Source organism: Triplophysa dalaica, chromosome 9 (assembly GCF_015846415.1).
Source record: "Triplophysa dalaica isolate WHDGS20190420 chromosome 9, ASM1584641v1, whole genome shotgun sequence".
In the NCBI taxonomy this organism is placed as follows: Eukaryota; Metazoa; Chordata; class Actinopteri; order Cypriniformes; family Nemacheilidae; genus Triplophysa; species Triplophysa dalaica.
The window spans coordinates 14,300,797-14,319,754 of NC_079550.1; positions in this window are offsets into that span (position 1 = coordinate 14,300,797).

Here is an 18,958-nt window from a genome sequence, read left to right on the forward strand (position 1 = left end):
AGGAACCGACAAACATTTAAACCACTTTAATCAAAATAAATCAACAATAATACGGAAGTAAAATGCAGGCAGCCAACTCACGGTCGACTGCCAGCCATATGGACATAAACACAAACTTAAACATATGTCCAGGCTCGGTCCTCTCTCGTCAGCAGTCCCGTCGCTTGTCCTCTTATGCTCCCTCCGTGAGATATGCGGGACCGGTGTGTGCACAGCTGATTTCAACTATCACTCACGGCCACCGACCCCGCCTCACAGCTCTTGTCCCGCCTACCTCACCACACACACCCAACCAAGACGTTTTCAGCAAACAAATATCACAATTACTTTTGAACAGCTGATTCCAAGGTTTCCAATGAGTTCGAATTTGGAGAATCTGCATATCATCTTTAAGGAGCTTAATTGAATGTTTTTCATACAATTTTTTTCATTCAATACACCATATGGTTTGATTTTTTTTTCTGCCAATATCGAAAAGTTAGAACCGCTTTTTTACCACTGCGTTTGTATTTATTTGATTGCTAATATGCCACTGTGGGACTGTATACAACACCAAAAGGAAGCAAAAGTTTGCAGCGCGAATCCAGCATGCAAGCGAGATGCAAAGGTTTTAATTGACTTCCTTTCACCGCCGTGTGAGTTTAATTAAAAGCAAGCCTTTAGAAAATTAGAAAGTAAAACAGAAAGAAAGAGAGGAAGAGAGAGAGAGAGTGAGATGACTATAAAACTGCACAGAGAGAGACATGATAATTAAGAGAATAAACGAAATAAAGCAACGTCATAACACCTGCCTATCAACCCGCCCATCCACCCCAGGTCCCTCTCTCCCCAATCAATCACAAACCTAATATCATCTCCCACTATGTAAGCCTTTCCTCTCTCCACTTCAGTGTTTATTTATTTAGCCGGAAATTCCCATTAGGCCGTACTGAACCTCACTGCCTTCAGCTCGACGCGCTGCATATAAAACAGCTGAGGCTTTATAGCTCTCACCTTAACCCAGGACTACTTGAGACTCTTGAAGTCAAAGCGTCAAAAGTGCAGGAACAAAATACAGTATGAATAAAAAGACTACTTCGATCAAGTCCTTGATGATTATGATGTTAACTTAGTTATGAACCCAAGTTACGGCTGTGAGTTACACCACTTTAGCAAAAGCCGCCCGCGGTCAAGTGGCGAACGGCGCATCCTGTTTATAATTGTTTGTTAAAAGACAACAGTACTTGTTTCAAGAGTGGCGACGTACCGAAACCGTCTCTGTCAAGCTTACAGCTGATCAATGGATGCAATTAAAAGGCCGGATCAATTTCAGCAGGGGCAACCCAATAAAACTGGGGCTCAAGCTGTGTGGCCCGTAGCCCCATCAGTCGTGAACAAATTCAAAGCCGAGACAACCCCCTGAGCTGCACGCCTAATGATATACACAGCACTTTCTGCCTTTCAATTAATCAAAAACACACAAAGGCTGACACGCTGTACTCACCCAAACACAAAACCCATTCCCCTTTACAAGGTTTATTTTTCTCTGCAGAGAACTTGTGACCATCTGCCATCTTTTCTTATTTTCATTTTTTCTCTGAAAACCCTGAAGCCTGCAATTGCCCAAACTCAACAGTCATGAATCTGAAAGGAATACTACACCCCACAATTACAATTCTGTCCTATACCCTAATCATCCCCAACTTACAATATATGCGACATATCTTAACTCTGTTGCAGGTCTCAAATTAAATATTTCGCAGCGCTTGCTTTTAAGAGAGCTGACAGATGATGTTATTATTGTGTAATCTGTGACCATATATGATTTGCAATTATCAGTACATTCTATATTGTAATTGAGAACTAGTCATTTACCACACTTATTTTCACCTACTACTGATTTCACGTTTTTTTTCAGCTTTTATTATTTATTGTTTTTCACACACAAACTTATTGTATGACCTAAGAAGACTCTGATTATATTGCACTAGACTACAGGCTCATACAGGTCCAAATCTTTAACAAATCATTTACAGAGTTCTATTACCCATAATCTCTGTCATCACTCGCATTGAGTGTAGTCATAAAGAAATTACACCGGATAACATCATAATCCTCCAATAACATCTGTTTAATCGCCTTGTTGCAACTGTACCCAGTCACTAAATCCTCAGTCCCCCGCTCTGTCAGGACCAAATGTCTCGACAAATGAATCGCAAATTAATCAGAGGTTAAAGGACATAAAAAGTAGGTTTATTATGAGTATGTGCACTAAATTGTAAATATTCTAATCTAAGTTTAAAAGAATGTGATGGATTGAAGCTCAATTTCTTAACCCTGACTGAAGTCTAATAGACAGTACATTTCTTCTTATTATAAATATTTATTTTACAAATTAGTTTTCACTAGTTATAAGCATGGAGACCGTATGGATATTTTTTAGAAGATAACAATATCTTCTGCTTATACTTTTCTCTCAAGAAGGCCAGTTAACAACATTCTTCAAACTATCTTCCTATTTGTTCTGTGGAATAAAGAAACTTGAACAGTTTTCAAATTACAAGATGGTGAGTAATACGATAACAGAAGTGTTATTTTTGGGTAAACTATCACTTTAAAAGACACCAAAATTGTTTTGGTGTCATTAATTTTATTAAAGAGTCTTATAGTATTATAAGAGCATCAGCTGAACCATAATATTATAGTGTATTTTACCCACAGAATTACAATGGCTACGTACAAAATGACAGCATGTCCAAGCACACCAATGCCTTTCCCTTATAGCCAAACTATTTAGGCTAAAGCTGACTATAGATTGTAGCCAACTGTGAACATTGGACACAATTTGTAAAAGAGGCAGTAATATTTAAAGTTTAATTTCAACTGAAGTTCAAAGTTTATCCAGCAGGCTCCACAATTTGTCTGTGGCAAATTGTCTGTGACAATTGTCTGTGACAATTGTCTGTGACAATTAGTGTGCGCAAATGGTTTATTGGGCTGCTACAGAGAACAATAAGAGGAACGGAAATAAGAAAACGAATGAAATCAGTGCTTGGCCTGAAATTAATTAGTATAAGATTAAGTCAAAGGACGCCATCATCACATATCCTGGCTGCAAACCAATCTCATCTCTGCAGTCTTTTGTCAGACGGCAATCAAAGGCGCTGACATTCAAACCCGACATCAAGCTTGACACAGTTCTTCACCCTAGAAACACACTACAAAACATTAATCTCTTTATTTGCTCTCTCGCTCAAGTCTGTGTCAGCTGAGGGATCCGTGTCAGATACCAACACCCCCCCCTTTAAAACTAAAGACAGACAAGATAGCATGTCTCTCTCCGCCTCCTTGCTCCCCAGCGCAGTGGGAGGTTGAGCAAGATGCAGTTCAAACTTCGGCTCGCCTTTTTCTCTTACGCTGTTTCTTCCTCTCGCTTTTTGCCTTCCAGGAGAAACATGCTTCACACGCACTAGCTTTTCTTAATTTTACAAAAGGCTGTGCGTGTCTCTGGCATCAAAAATGACCTTAAACTATCCACAAGGCATAAGGGTAAAAACAAGTGTAGAGGACATGACAGATCCAAACTGGTTTGGGCTCATACATATACATTGGCTAACCAGATGTAAAAATACCACGTGTCTTATGCAGGCAAATTTAAATGTAATGCTAGCCAGCTGAACCAACTGAACTTCCGGTAAAACATTTACAAACTGGATGAGAGGACAGGCTGGGGAAAGCAGAGGGCAAATCATTTTATCATTTTCCTAAGGATCCCGAATACCCCGATAGACGATTAAATGGTTAACTGCAATAAAACATGCTAACCAACACACAGAGGAATGGATTGCGCACAGGCGAGCCTCGGCTGCAGCCTAGGGGCCCCACCTCTTTAGGGGCCTCTGATTGACAAGATTTTTTATTTTAAATTTACTTCAGCGGGAACCAAAAAAAAAACTTCACTGGCCCATTATGCTGCCGAAACCCAAACAAGACACATGAGACAACTCACATTTACATGTTGTTTTTGTTTCTGTTGTAATATAAAATCATAAAAAAGCAGTTACCTTTAAGATATTTTTATGTTGCTGTGTATAGAGGGTGTCTGAGGATCAATAAAGTATGCCGTTGCTGTAGCGAAAATTTCCAGATTTTAGAAGAGTGAGTTATGCTGCCTTCACGTGCTCTCTGAATTATCAGAAATATGGGTTTCCGAGGTAAAAACTGCACATGAACGCCCTCTGATGTTGCATTTACCACCGGGAAGTTGGGAAATAATTTATGTTACCTCAGAATATGGGGCTCATTTATAAAATGTTGCGTAGAAACCGTCCTAAATGTGATTTTACGTTCATTTTCTCAAAGTGTTTTATAAATGAGCCATTTCCACAAACAGGTCACACTTTAAAATCCTTAAGATCTTACATATTATACAATTTAATTGATCAAACAGCCTTTCTATGTGCCCAAAACACAACACATTTCCTCCTTTAAACAAAAAGGTGAAGGTATCATAGGTATCTGTCTGGTTTAATTTTTCGTGTGGGAAATAAAACTGCTCGAGCACTACTCCCATCTGGTATAATGGTGGGAAGAAAACGCTCCAATAGACATGTAAAAAATAAGTCTGGAAGCATCTCACTCTGACGGTCTGCCCTGGGGACACCGAGCCCCACATCACAGCCAATGTGCTGACAGCACTGAGGTACACAGACCTGTGAGTGGCACAAGAGATGGTGAAAATACTTTTGCTTCGACAGCTCACACTGAATAGGAGCTTGGTTCCTCCAAGGATATTCCTCTGCATGGCCCTGTTTGTGAGTAATGCAAAAATGCAGAGATGTACAAGACCTCATAGAGAAGCAATTTAAATTGCTGTGTCTGAGATCACGTTAATTCATGAAGTGCATGAAACCAAAAAAACAGTATCCACTTTCTAATTTTAAACACTACAAACAATACTCAGATGCTCCCCAAACTATTGCTAAAAGGTAACAATATTCTCATAACATGGAAAATTATTCTTCAATTCAATTAGGGACTGAGCACCGAGACCGATGAGTTTGTTGCCAAGACACAATATAAGAAAATGTCATCTTTAAATGAAAATCACCTTGGAGAAAAGTGTGTACATGCATGAATAAAAAGTTTGATAAACATCCGTGTTTATAGTTGATAAATATCCATGTACCATAAATTAAATCCAATAGGCCCATAGCAGATTCAGAACGTTTTTCTTTTTGTCCATCAAAGCTTGTGGCGCCTAGTAAACAATGTGGTTCTAAAGTGTTTTCTTTGTGGCTCACAGCATCATAACATTCACCTGACAATGAATCCCAGTTCAAAGCGTGGTAGAGCGGGTGAAGAAAGGGACAATTATTAAAACAGCTCAACTCTCCAATGCCAGTGTGTCCTTCTCTTCCATCTGCCCTCCTTAGCCCATACCCAGTCAATTAAAATGAGGCTTGTCAGATCAAACAGACTTTAATTTACTTTTGCACACATAACAACCCCCTAAAGAATGCAGGGAGGCTGAGGAACACTGCCTTTTTTCACTACTGGATACGGTTCAGGAAAGAAAGCTGACGTTCGAGGACGGACGAATGGTTTTTCAGGAGATTCCATGATGCATTCGTTGCTCAGCACGTACCTCACAGCTTCTCCTGTTCAATTACGAAAACAATCTATGAGGTCGTTTGATCTGTTTTAGGAAGAGAATAGTGTCTCCACATAAACGCACGCACACACACATAGAAGGGTATATCTCATCTTATAATTGCACATATTTTTCATTCATTATATAATTAATAATAAAATACCATTTCAGTTTAAAACCTTTTTTTTCCCGTTATGAGTAGGCCTACGCTGTGTGCATTTGACTGCCGCTACTGAGTTGTTTGTTTGTTTTATTTTGTCTTGTTTAAACTCTTTAAACGTCTTACACACTATATATAAATTAAACTTATTGTTATCATTGGTTTTCTTGAATTCTAATTTATAGCAAAGATCTGGATTTTGTGTACAGGCCAATGAAGCTCTTTCACACTTGGTAAGCAAAAAGTGACAAAAGTTAACATGCAGTCCAATGCATGTCACATAAATGTTGGAAACACTGTTTAGCTACAAGACAACACTTATATAACAAAACGTAATTCATTCCGATATTTCTGTACTTCGAATCATTGTGCAAAAACAAGATTCATGGCTTCAAACTTCATTAAGCATATTGATGCAATACATGAATATCTTTGGATAACTTTGCCTGCCAAACACATTAATGGAACGGAAATTGTATAAAATGCTTGGATAAAAAAATATAAAAGGTAACAGGATAAAAATAGCTTTTTATGTTTTACAAAATTTTGTGATTTTGACAAATCACAAAATCTTTTAGATGCCTGATCACACCAGGAGCAGGGAGGCACAAATACAAAAAGTATTTAGTGGAAAATTACAAATAGGCATCTCATTATTCGTTTACAGAAGTCATGCCACTGGGTGGCCATGTTTGGAATGCCTCTGGGCAGTTCATAGCTAGTCCACTCTCCTATCTCCTATTTGAATGGGGGAAAAGGAAGATCTTTTAAAATCTCTGACAAAAATCACATTCAAAAAGTATTTGTGCTATCAGTTATTAAACCTGACATGAACTGTATACTAATAGCGCCTTTTACGCTCATCCAGATGCGCTATGATCGTCCGTTCATTATTGCGAGCATTTACACGAGCAACATTAATCTGTTGTCCTTAAATGAACACAAAGTGTGTTGTTTTCAACACAACTTTTTTAGAGTGTATTGTGTTAAAAGCAAACTGAATGGTATATTTAATGGACAAATCACAGGTCTACTCTCAGAGAAAGACATAATTAAACTGATTTCCCTGGAAACAGTCAGTTATGCATGTAGAGAATCACTTTAAATCTAGCAATGAAAATCTATCTGTTTTTCTACAGCGTATCAATAACTTCTACATATTTTTGTGCCTTAAAATATGCCTTAAAATATTACCTTCTTGAATATTTTCAGCAATTTAAAGGGATCTTTCACCCAATTATGAAAATTCTGTCATCATTTACTCACTCTCAGTCTCAGATTGTTCCAAAGCCTGTATACATTTCTTTGTTCGGCTGAACCCAAAGTAAGATATTTGGAAGAATGACAGATCTCATTCCACTATTGACTCCAATAGTATTTATTTTCCCTACTATGGCAGTAAAGGGAAATGATATGATCTGACATTCTTCTAAATATCTTACATTTAGTCATTTAACAATGAAATTCATACAGGTTTGGAGAATCTGAGGGTGAGTAAATGATGACAGAATTTTCATTATTGGGTGGAGTATCCTTAAATGGAATGAAAGATCACCATAGTCTAGAACAGTGTTTCCCAATCCAAAATCCAGAAATTAACCCAAATTATTTAATAATATTTTTTATTTGTGTTCTGCTTGCATTTGCCATGGCTCAAGCTGATTATTTCAAATTATTATTGATTGCTCCAATTTTATTACATTCTTAAGTATCAAAATTTGCCCCACCACTTTAGGAAAAGTAGTGCCACCCCTGCCTGGTGATTAAAGTTATAGCACGCAAGAATAAAACTAAATATAGGAAAACATATTGAAATACATATTACAGTCTCTCAAAGTATTTAATTACAAAATTACATTTTACTTTTTTTAGTTTTTTTTTTGTAAAAATGCAAATGACAAAATACTCAAAAGTAATTAAATACGTATTTCAAATAGATGTAATGAAAACACTAAACTCTGATCAGGAGGTAGGCTAAATAGCAAAAATAACATACAATACAACAAAAACTTTAAATCTAACTTAAAATATGACATGTTCTTGATATATTAGGCTGCTGAGCAAAAAGTCAGTGTCGTTGCTAGGACTCAAACAGTACCAAGATTAGAAACACCTAAATGAGCTTCCAGAATTCTGCTTTACTTAATGAAATTGTGCTACAGTCCGATTCAATAATGCTGAAATACACTCAGTTCCCAGCAGACTGGAAACAGTGGAATGACTGTGTACAAATACAGACTGCAAATTGCTGACAAAGCCCTTTGGTCTGTCTCCCAGTTTGTACAACATATCCTAACTTGAGTCAATAAGTTTATCTTTTAAGTTTTTTTATATTTATACTATTTCTAGACGTTCCCTGTCCAAAAAAAACTGACTCCAGTAAAAATGAGTGTGCCTTTCTGTTCGTGTTGTTTGGATACACTATCACTAGAAATCACAGGTTGACAAACTTGATATTATCTGGTGTTGCTTTCTTCATTTCAAGACTAGCAAACAAAAGGAAAGGCACGGTGTGAATCCCGATACAGATGCTTTTATTTTGCCTCACATCAAAATCTCATTAACTGAAAGGCATCAAAATTGAAAAAAATATAGTTATCCTACTGCTGTCAAAACATTTAATACACATACTCTCATTTGCATTATAAGTGATAAAACCGTGCATATTAACTCCCTTTATAGTACACCAACAGGGGAATTCAAGTTGCTTTCAACATTTCCTTTATTAAAAAAGGGATTCTGTCATAATGATTATAAAAGATAAGGATGAAAAAATTAACTCACATCATGAAATTCACAAAAAGGAAAATGAGGTGTTGCATAATGCTGTTGACATCTGTCTAAATGTACAGAATTTATTCGGAAAAATTCCACACAGAAGAACTTTGAGACATGTCTTCATGCGCTGGGGCCGTGAAAGCTATGGTTGTTGAGATGCCCCAATAACCCCGTCGCCCAAGCCATGACATCATGACACATAGGCGACACTCTGGACTCTCATTTTGGTGAAATAATCACCAATGCTTTGAAAGAGATCAGGTCAAACGTCTGCCGCTCTCACTACTTTCTACTTAGCTTAGCATTATGTCAGCGCATCAAAAAGGCACATTTTAAACATGACAGAGGGTCGACATTTACATGGCACACGGATGACCCTACCTCACGCTGAGAAAGAAGGTCACGCAACCATCACTCTCTAAAATCAATGTTTCTCTTACAAGTCCATCGCTGTAGATGTAGGAAGGTCATGCAGACCTTGTAAGGGAATAAAGACTATACCTAATCTGATGAACTGCCTTATCCCATAACTGCCAACCGGCCACGACGAGGCGATGCTCAACTCAGAAAAGTGTCAGAGGGAAGCACGTTGTGACATTAAACAGTAAGAGTATTATCATCTCCACTCTGACGGAGCCAAAGACTAGTTTAGGATGAAATGTGTGAAAGGCTTTAATGTCACTGTGTGAAAGCTTAACATTACCAGCAGCTGTCCGACAGGAACGTGCAAAGAGCTTGTGAGGGCAGATATATCTAGAGGAGGTTTTCATTTTGACCTCTATAAAAGTAGATCTACTGTAGTAAGGTTCAAAAACAGTCCATGTGCTATTGCAGTGTTTCCTAACTTTCTACGATGGCATGCTCCTCAAAACAATACACAATCTATTGTGTATCCCTCGCTCTCGTACACTACAGTCTTATGCAACAAATAGCATTGCCACTTATTTAGTTAATAAATCAATGCAGCCATATAAAATATATTTTACAGATGTTTCCTTTATCCAATTATATCAACAACATATAAGGGTAATATTTGTCATTTACTTCTGTTAAATCATTTATGCATTTGCCCATTTATGCATTCATTAATCACATAATGAAAAAAGGTGCTGTGATGGTAGAACCCGAACGTCTTTGAGCATTAAACAAGCAAACACCCATTCATATTTACAATGGCCTGCTCTCTTAAAAGCAAATAAATTGATCAATACATTGCAATAAACAGAAAAAATACACTTACTCTTATAATGTGATTCTAATGTGGGTCATAAAAGCTGTGCTTTATGAGGGTGTTTTTACAGATCCAGTCTGAATGGGAACAGATACAAGCAAAAGCCCATAAATGCTGAGAGTGCCACATCATTTCACAACACTGCATTCACGATCAACTGAAACTTATAAGAAAGTAATACAAAATAATATACACTGACCCAGCAGCAATATTGGCCATGGTGAAAGTGGAAAGTAAAAAAATGAATGTCTAACCTGGCCTTGTCTTACTCACAGCTAAAATATGGTTGAAGATGTCATTTAGCAAACTGATTTCACTGACAAAAGTTGCAGTTTCAGAAGATTAATTTGATGTTGTGTCAGACTGTTTGTGCAAGTTCAGGGCAGCATCTCTAAACTACGACTTGCCGTGTTATTGTCCCCAAACAACATGTTAATCTATAGTTTCAGATCTAATCCTATTTTTGCTTCACAGTCTTTGAATCTGTCTCATATCTCCCATTTCTGCTCCATCCAGCACAACTTTTATTTCCCACCACCTTCCAATCTATACAGTCTTACTTAAGATACAGTCCATTGAAAAGCCTTCCGAAGCCATAATCAATTCCAGCTGAATCAATAACACTTGGCTGGGTGGAGAGGAGTTGACACATTCCTCATTGAGTTGTCAATCACATGTTTACTCCAATCTCAGAATCTACTCTGCCAAACTACACCATTCCCAGTCATGGTCAGGGCCAATCTCAGAAAACATCACAGAATTCCCTATGGCTCAATGCTTGAAATTCCAGATAAGTAATGAAAACACTTCCATCCCGGTCATCAGATACAGAGTAATTGAAAACTGTGTATAATTTCAATTAGATCTACATATCTCAAATTTTAATTGGAAAAAATGTATTTATTTTGGGTGATTCAGTGAGTAATATTTGTTGCCCCTTCTTTAATGATTTCAAGCAGTATAAAATCTCAGCCAGCTGATTATTTAGAAATTTGGCTTAAAGATGAATTATATCTTAAAACTAGGAGATCACTACACATGGCTATGAACAAAGCATTGGTTTACCTGACCTGATGCGTTTTCCACACCAATCCAGAACAATGAGAGCGATGGGAGTTTTTTAAGGCCCGTACAGTATACAATAATTTATAGGCTGCTGGTTTGAGTTCACAAGTTTTTTTTCTAATTGATCACAGGAGAACCTTATCTGAAACATTCTCAGCTATCAGGATGTGTTCCCCCAAATTTAGCAATGGCAACTCAGAACATACTGTCTTTGTTTAGGTGGTAATACATCAGCCGTGTGCATTTGATACATGAATTTGAGACACTGTCAAAAAAACGGTAAGAAGCCCGGTGGTCCAGTGGTTAAACCGGCTTTTTCTTTCACATTTAATACAGATTAACCTTATCTGGCAGCAACATTCTAAGTTGTTAGAATAAGTTCTCCTGCTTTGATGAAATACGTAGTGATATCAGGCTGAAATTTTAAAAAACAACTTGTTGTGGTGTAAGTGTTTACGTGAGACATGTATGAACTTTCTACATAATGGAACTTAAACTAATAAAATATAACCTTCAAAGACTCCACATTCAGGTCAGGCCCAAGCAAAAAGCGCAGTGGTCCAGTGGTTAATGCATTGGGTTTGTGCGTAGCTGGTTGTTTGATTGTGGCAAACTTTTTCTCAGCTGTCAGGATGCGTTCCCCCCTCCTATGATGTACCAATTCAGCAATCGAAAGATGTAAAGCAAGTGATTGAAGCCTGATCGCACGGTGATTAGTTCATGTTCTACAGGATGTTGGATTGATTCCAGCCCAAGCTTTTTTCTTATTCATCATAGGGGAACATTCTCTGGCAGCAACATTCTCAGCTATCTGGATATTTCCTTATCTGCTGATGGACAAATTTAGCAGAAGCAGGCTGAAAAACTCATGGCCTACTTGTTGAAGATTTAAAAAACAGCAGTGTACATTGGAGACATGTATGAGCTTTATATCTTATGGAACACATGGGAAACCATATCAGACAATAACATTTTCAGCTATCAGGTCTTTTTCCTCCTGTTATGATAGAAAATGTCACCTGATGGCACAATGGTTGGAATTATAAAACGTATTAAAGTTATTAAAACTTGTAAAAAATTATAAATATAAAAAGCACATACAAAAACATAGTTAAAAAAACCTTCTTTACAAACAGAGAACATACAAAAAACTTTGTTTTGATCAACAAATAAATATATGTTCAACGTTTTAAACCTATCCTAAGAACATTTAGGCTCCAGCTGAAATATACTTTTGAATGTACGAATGAACGTTTTGTGTTCTGGTGTTTGTTTTAGCTTAAAGTGCAGAATTCAACATTTTAATTTGTGAACATTTAGACATCTCTATGATATCAATACTCAAACACTGCATGTATCTGTGTCATTTTTGTGACAGCCAGACCCCCCTCTATCCAATCTAGGGGGAAAAAAAGAGTGAAAATACAGAAATGGTAATACAGTAACAGATTTTGTTGTCAGCCTAACATATTCCACCTCTCATTATCTGTGGAATTGAATGACAGCCGCTGTTTGGTTACACATTATTTCCAGCCAGACCTCCCATCCAGAGCGAGGACAAGACCTGGAAAGAAAACCAACACCGTGGGCTTGAAAGGATGGATTTAGTTAAGGTCTCGCCTGCTGCTCAGAACAGCTTTGAAGCCTCGAGTCGGGCAATCGTCGCACTGCCCACAGCGTTTCTCTCTGTGGCAGAACCCACAGCAAACGCCTGCTAACAATACTGTATGGTCACAGCATCCAAACAGACGTATCTCTTTCTTGACAGGTCTGTGCACGTTCCAGAGCAGACTGCAGCACAGGCTGTGCTGTTTATCCTACAACGGTCTGCCAACAACATCAATTGACCACTAGGAAACAGCGGGTCACCAGTGGGCCAATTTAGGAGACAGTGTTTCAGCAAACGACAGGCAAGTATTACTACAGACAAGGCGTCTTTAGCTGTGGAGGATAGACCCTGCCCACTCAGTCTTATCTCTCTCTTTACAGGCTTCTTTGCATTGCCTAAAGTCTCTCCAATGGATATTTCTGGCATCGGTTGCGTTTTCTGTGGTTAAATCCACTCGAAGTTGTGCAGAGGCATTTACTCAAATTTTTAAGTCCTTGATGCTTGTCACAAAGCTCCATCTTCAACAAATACACACACACACACAACCTTTCAGCCCCGTTGCTCTTAACATCCCATGAGTCTGTTTGCCCATTTGGCACTGTGCTGTATCAACCCAAGCTGTTCGGTAAATAACGCTCTACAAGCGATATCTGCCAAAGCCAAACTAATCTGACCATTCGTTTACACTGCTAATTAAAAAGACTTCTGTGTTAATGCCTTTTGTACCTCCGTGGAGATAGGACAATTGTGGTGGATGTGTAAGGAAACTGAATTCAAAAGCCATTTAACTTTCATTTACCAAGTTCCCCTTTTTTGATGGGTGGGGTCTAACACTGGGGCGTTGAGAGAAATATTCCTTTAAAAAAAGTAGTGACTCTACTGTGGGAACAATCTTTAGTTGCTAACAAAGGACTTCTAAGATGCTGAATACACACAGAGTGGACACATGATTCACCACATTGAATGATAGGGTTGAGATCATTTTATTTCTAACCTCCTGCATCACAGATGTTTCTCTCGAGAAAAAAGACCCAGAAATCTAACAAACATCTTCACAGTTCAGATTTGCCAAGTCTGCAAAAAAAATGATTGATGATTCAATGTGGGAAATTTACCCCAAATCCAAGCTCCGCTCTCATCATGTATTTAAACAGTTGTCTCATTTGTTTATTTTATTTCTTGAAGGCAATTTAAGGACAGACTTAACACTTAAATAGAAAATTACTGAGAACTCCATGAAATCTCCTGAGCTATAAAACAGCAATTCTGAGAAAAAATCATGTAGATAAAATGAAAGTGCTCAACAAGCACAAATAGGTGTTTTGTTTTTTAAATTGTCTACAAAATTTTAGTTAGCCTATATGGTCAGTGTATCAAACAAATTACTTCACACTTAAAGTGATACTCCAGCCAAGAATGAGAATTCTGTCATGAAATGTCAGTTACTAACATTTTTCCAAATATATTTCTTTGAGTTCATCAGAAATGTATAGGTTTGGAACAACTTGAGGGTGAGTAAACAAAGACAGAAGTTTCATTTTTCATTTTTGGGTGAACTATCCCTTTAACAAATGCACTGTTGCATGTACTTCCTCTCATTCCCAGTTCTCTCATGCAAGGACACACAAACTTCCCAGTCCTCTCAAATAGTCAAACTATCCTCTTCTTGATATGCGTGGGGGCCTCTTGTTCGACACTGCCCAGTGTCCTTACGTTTGTTTGCCCCTAGGGGTCCCAGCACCTCTGAGGCACAATGACAGCTGACAGGTGACGGTGCTCCGACAGCATAAAAAACATAAGCAAATAATTTAGCCCAGTTGGATATACTGTGTAAAAGATATGATCTTTCATCAGGCCATTTATTTTATATTAAGATATATGTATGTATAGGCTCCGTGGCTTTAGGGGAATGCCCTCTTAATAGAAGTCTAATAATTAATATTTGTAAACAAAAAAAAATTCTGACAACATGCAAACAGCAAATCCAATTTAACAATTAAAATGCTATATAACAATTAAGATCATAAACAGGAAACAAAGTTACTTACTAAATTAGCCTTTCCATGCACCTTTTCACTCTCATACCAGAACTACTTCTATCATTTGATAATTTCACAATTAAAACGTTGTTCCCTGCAAAATGTGAACCTGCTTGTGAAAACAAATGTCCTTCATAAAATCATCCTACAGAATATTCTGTGAAAATATAACAATATCTTCAATATATTGACTTAATAATACCCAAAATCTTAGCGAAATTGCTTGAAATTATCTTTGATGCGTGTTGTCTATAATCAATTCAATTATGAGACTTTAGCCTGGCTTTCACAGGGTCACAACTGTTAACATGCTGAGCAATAATGCTAATGCTAAATGTAGATAAAAACGTTGTGGTTAATTCAATTTTACAAATTTGGTTGAAAGGTTGGAGACATAGCAAACAGTAAACAGGCTGACCGATACAAATGCTTCAATATTTCCTGCATTTTGTTTACTCCTGTGAGTCGCTTTACCTGCTCTGTGCATCTGCACTTCTGTTATTAAATTAAGCACGTGTTGTTGCTCTTCATGCGGCGCGTCTTTGGCGGGAGGAAAGCAGCGCGCGCGGAGCGGAAAGGTTTAAAATGAAGCGCGTTCGGCTCTAAATAAAGTTTTAGAGGATATAGCGGCAAAGGTTCAAAAACTCAGAGCGCGTATGACGTGATTATCCGTTGTGAAGACGCGCGGTTCAATTTTAACAAACAAAATAGTCAAAAGTTTTAAATGTTTATTAGGCTGTGTCTCGCGGTCCGGATGGAACGAAGCAAAGGTCCGGATTCGGATCGTGATCCGCCTATTGAGGATGACTGGGGTATAGAGTCCAGAGTAAATTAAACGGTAAACCAAACCTCTTCCATTGAGCTATTTCAATTAAGCTATAAGTGATTTACTGTGCAAACTTATAGCTTCTTGTCCAGACAGAAAGAAAATGAGGTCCAAACACAAGTTTATCTCTGGTGATTTTTTTAAAGATACCATTAATTCTGTCCGAGGACGTCTCCTTGCATTCACAAACTCAAGGTACATTTTGAATTAAACATCTGCGCTGACACAAAGCAGCAGGCAGATTTATCAAAGGATTTTTCGTGAGATTATCAGAAGTTGGGCAACGCAACTTCAAAGTTGGATTTAAGGAGAATGTTATAAGCATGGACACTGACATTCCTTTGATGTTCAGCCTTTGTATTATGTTTCTTTTATGATTTATCATGTCTCTATCTCACTTTTCAGCCCTTTACCTGCTTTGTGAAAAGCAATAGAAACCAATTGACAAACAAATTCTGTGAAAATCCATCTACATTCTTTAAGAGGAAGACGTAATAACACCATTTGCTTCTTTACCACAATGGCTAGTTTCCTTTATATAAACAGCTCGATATGTCGCATGTCTCTGTTCAGAACAGTAGTTTCGCCTGTTTAAACTGAATTGCAGTATGAATTTTGATAAGCTGATTCACATGTTTAAGTGCTGGGAGATCTGAGACTCATCTAATAACTCAAACTCTTTTGTGTCAGACCGTTTTGTAACCATTTAGAGTATTTATTCATTCATTACAGCCACACAATGGAAATTGCTTGATGTAATCTCATCCATGCTTAGAGTGATATATGTATGTTAACAGTCCCACATGGAACTGAGACTGCAGAACACATTTCACCATTTTACGTACTCTACGAGCCTTTTTGTTTAAAATCCTAACAGGTTAATTGTTTTATTGATAACGTTTATATGCTTTGTCGAATCCTCCACTACAAAAAACACGGAGACGCATATCCGTAAGCCTCCTGAAGCATTTCAAACGTCAGGACAATAAAATGCTGTTTCTGCTAGCCGTGTCTTTGAGGTTTGCTTCAAACTTCTGTCCGCGTTAAAATTATTGTCAAGCGGGTCCCAGGGATTCTGTGGGAAATTCTAATTATTTTCACAAACCAACGCTCGAGCGAAGACTTGCAGACTGAAGCCGAATTAAATGAAATGATCCACGTTCGGAGTAAAAAAGCTGCTGTCTGACAGATACAGAAAATAACAACTCTCGGCCCTGTTGCTGCCAAGATGTGTTATTTATTGGCACGAAGGAAGATGTTTTGGTAATCCTGTGTCTGACAATAGAACACAAAAACACTATCTAGAGCCTAATCCAATTACAGAGGAGAACAGGAGACGAGTCACAATGTCACTTGTATCTACAAATTCAATCTCGAGCACTTTTTCAGGACGCACGGCCGGGTTTCCTTTATCGCCACAATTATGAAAAGTATCAGCATTGCACCTGCCACATAATTGTCAGGGCAATTTTCTAAATCTAATTGAAAGGCCGAGACCATGGAGACTATGTTACTAACTCATTCCAGGACTGGAGTGTTTTGTGTATGCAGACAATGTTAAGTGTAGCGCTCAGGCCTCTATATTGTAAGGCCTGTCGGTTTAGTCTCGCTGACACTCGCTTTCTCTGGTTTCACCTCCTCAAGCCTCTGAATCTGCACCGAGTGCATGAATCTTAAACAAGACGCCCACACACTGCTCTGCTCTCCATCCGTTACAATTAAGGTCTCCCATCTGAGAGTTACATCTCTACTTGCCTACATGATCTATACTGCTACTGCTTTACAGCAAGTTTAAGAGTCACATCAAACAAACGCCACCAAGATCTATAATACTGGGAGCGAGCAGGGATTGCAGAAGGGACAACATAAGTGCACAATATAAAATCTGTAAATGTGACTAATGACATCATGACCATGCTGACTGACTTACGGCGCCACAGGAACACACACAGCTCCAAGCCCCAAACTGTCGTAAAAGGCAGCAGACAGTAAAAAACACAAATCGATTTCATGCTCTTCAGAGCTCTGCAAAAAATATCTGTGATATGCAATGTGCAAAAAACAAAATAATTTAAATCGACTTCCAGTGGAGAAAGATAAAACCAGACAGCACAGTTACAGTATGTCTGGCACTAGGATGGACGAGAAACAACACAATTTAGTTACTACATAAGTCAAGATGGCACACATGTGGTACTTCCTCAGCATCGTCATAATAAGCAGGGGCAGACCGGTACAGGCCTTCGTGATAAACTTCATCGCTCCCTTGAGCCAAATCACCGTTTGAGGTCTTAATCAGGTTGGAGGCCTCGGCGCAATGCAAAACGCAACACCCTTGCAGACCAAGCTCCAGGGAAGCAACCAGGCAAACAAGCATTTTCATTAACACACACATCTTCCTTTATCTGCTGTTCTGGGATCAGTCTAGAGCCCCTTCGTGATGTGGGTAATAGCAGAATGCATTTCACTCTGAGGCATCTGAGATTACCCCTCCCTCTCATGTTTCTCCTGTTATGATCCCCGTTAAAAGTTCAATATCAGATTTATTGGACTTTTAACAGTGTTTAGATTTCTCAATTGCAATTGAAGGACCATTTACCCATTTGGCTTTATCATAAGGGATCTCAGAAGAAAGTAAAAATGCATTAACAATGTAATGATGCAATTGAGTGCAAAAAAGGTTAAAGATTCTGTGCGGTCTATTGCCAGATGGTGGACCAAATACAAAAGTTGCCCATCTAAGGAAAGTTTAAGTGTATAGTCACACTAAACATCACATTATTTAAATTGGCTTAAGTTTAACTTGTTTTTATTCTATGTTTTTTACAGCAACAGGATTGCTGTGGTTATTTTTGTTCTATACAGAGCTATAAAATGACAATAATTTATTCTAAATGATTTTAATAATTTGGGCCCCTTTGCAGTCGCTGTGTTATGATCACATTACATGACCAACCAAATATTATTAAAAAGTTATCTCAGGAACTCCCTATCATCAGCTGCACAAAAATCGTGGCTGACAAAACACCCACAATCCAGTGACACGACCAAAAATGCTCCTTTAAAACAAACAACATTTCAAATCATTTTATGCTGTTTACAGACCCGTTTAGCCAAACGCTTAATTATCCTCATAGTTTTCACAATAGTAGCATCTAACGGCCAGCTTGTAAATTGGTGCAATATTTTGACACCATAAAAAGAAACTGTTTGGAAATGGTTTACGCTAGTCAACTGGGAATCCTCAAAATTTAGCGAAGGCAATATTTTCGCTGGATGTGAAACAAATATTCAGTAACCAGAAACAAATATTACAATATTGACTGAAGTTAGGTCAATAAAGCATAAAAATAAGAAATTAAACCATAGTTTAATGCTGTTCTCGATAGCCAGGGGCACAGACCTACAGGCAAAACTTGCACAGCGCGTGTCCGCTTCCATCTCCAGTTTGGACTTGCCCTGAGGCTTAAACAAAATACATATCACTCATTATTTCCCTATGCATCATAAAGACTAACGCACATTCATATGAACCAGCAAGATGGAAAGACGTACTTTCATGTCAAACCAACTTTACAAGCCGTCTAAAAGTGCTTCCCCTCTAGAATGTATCTAAAT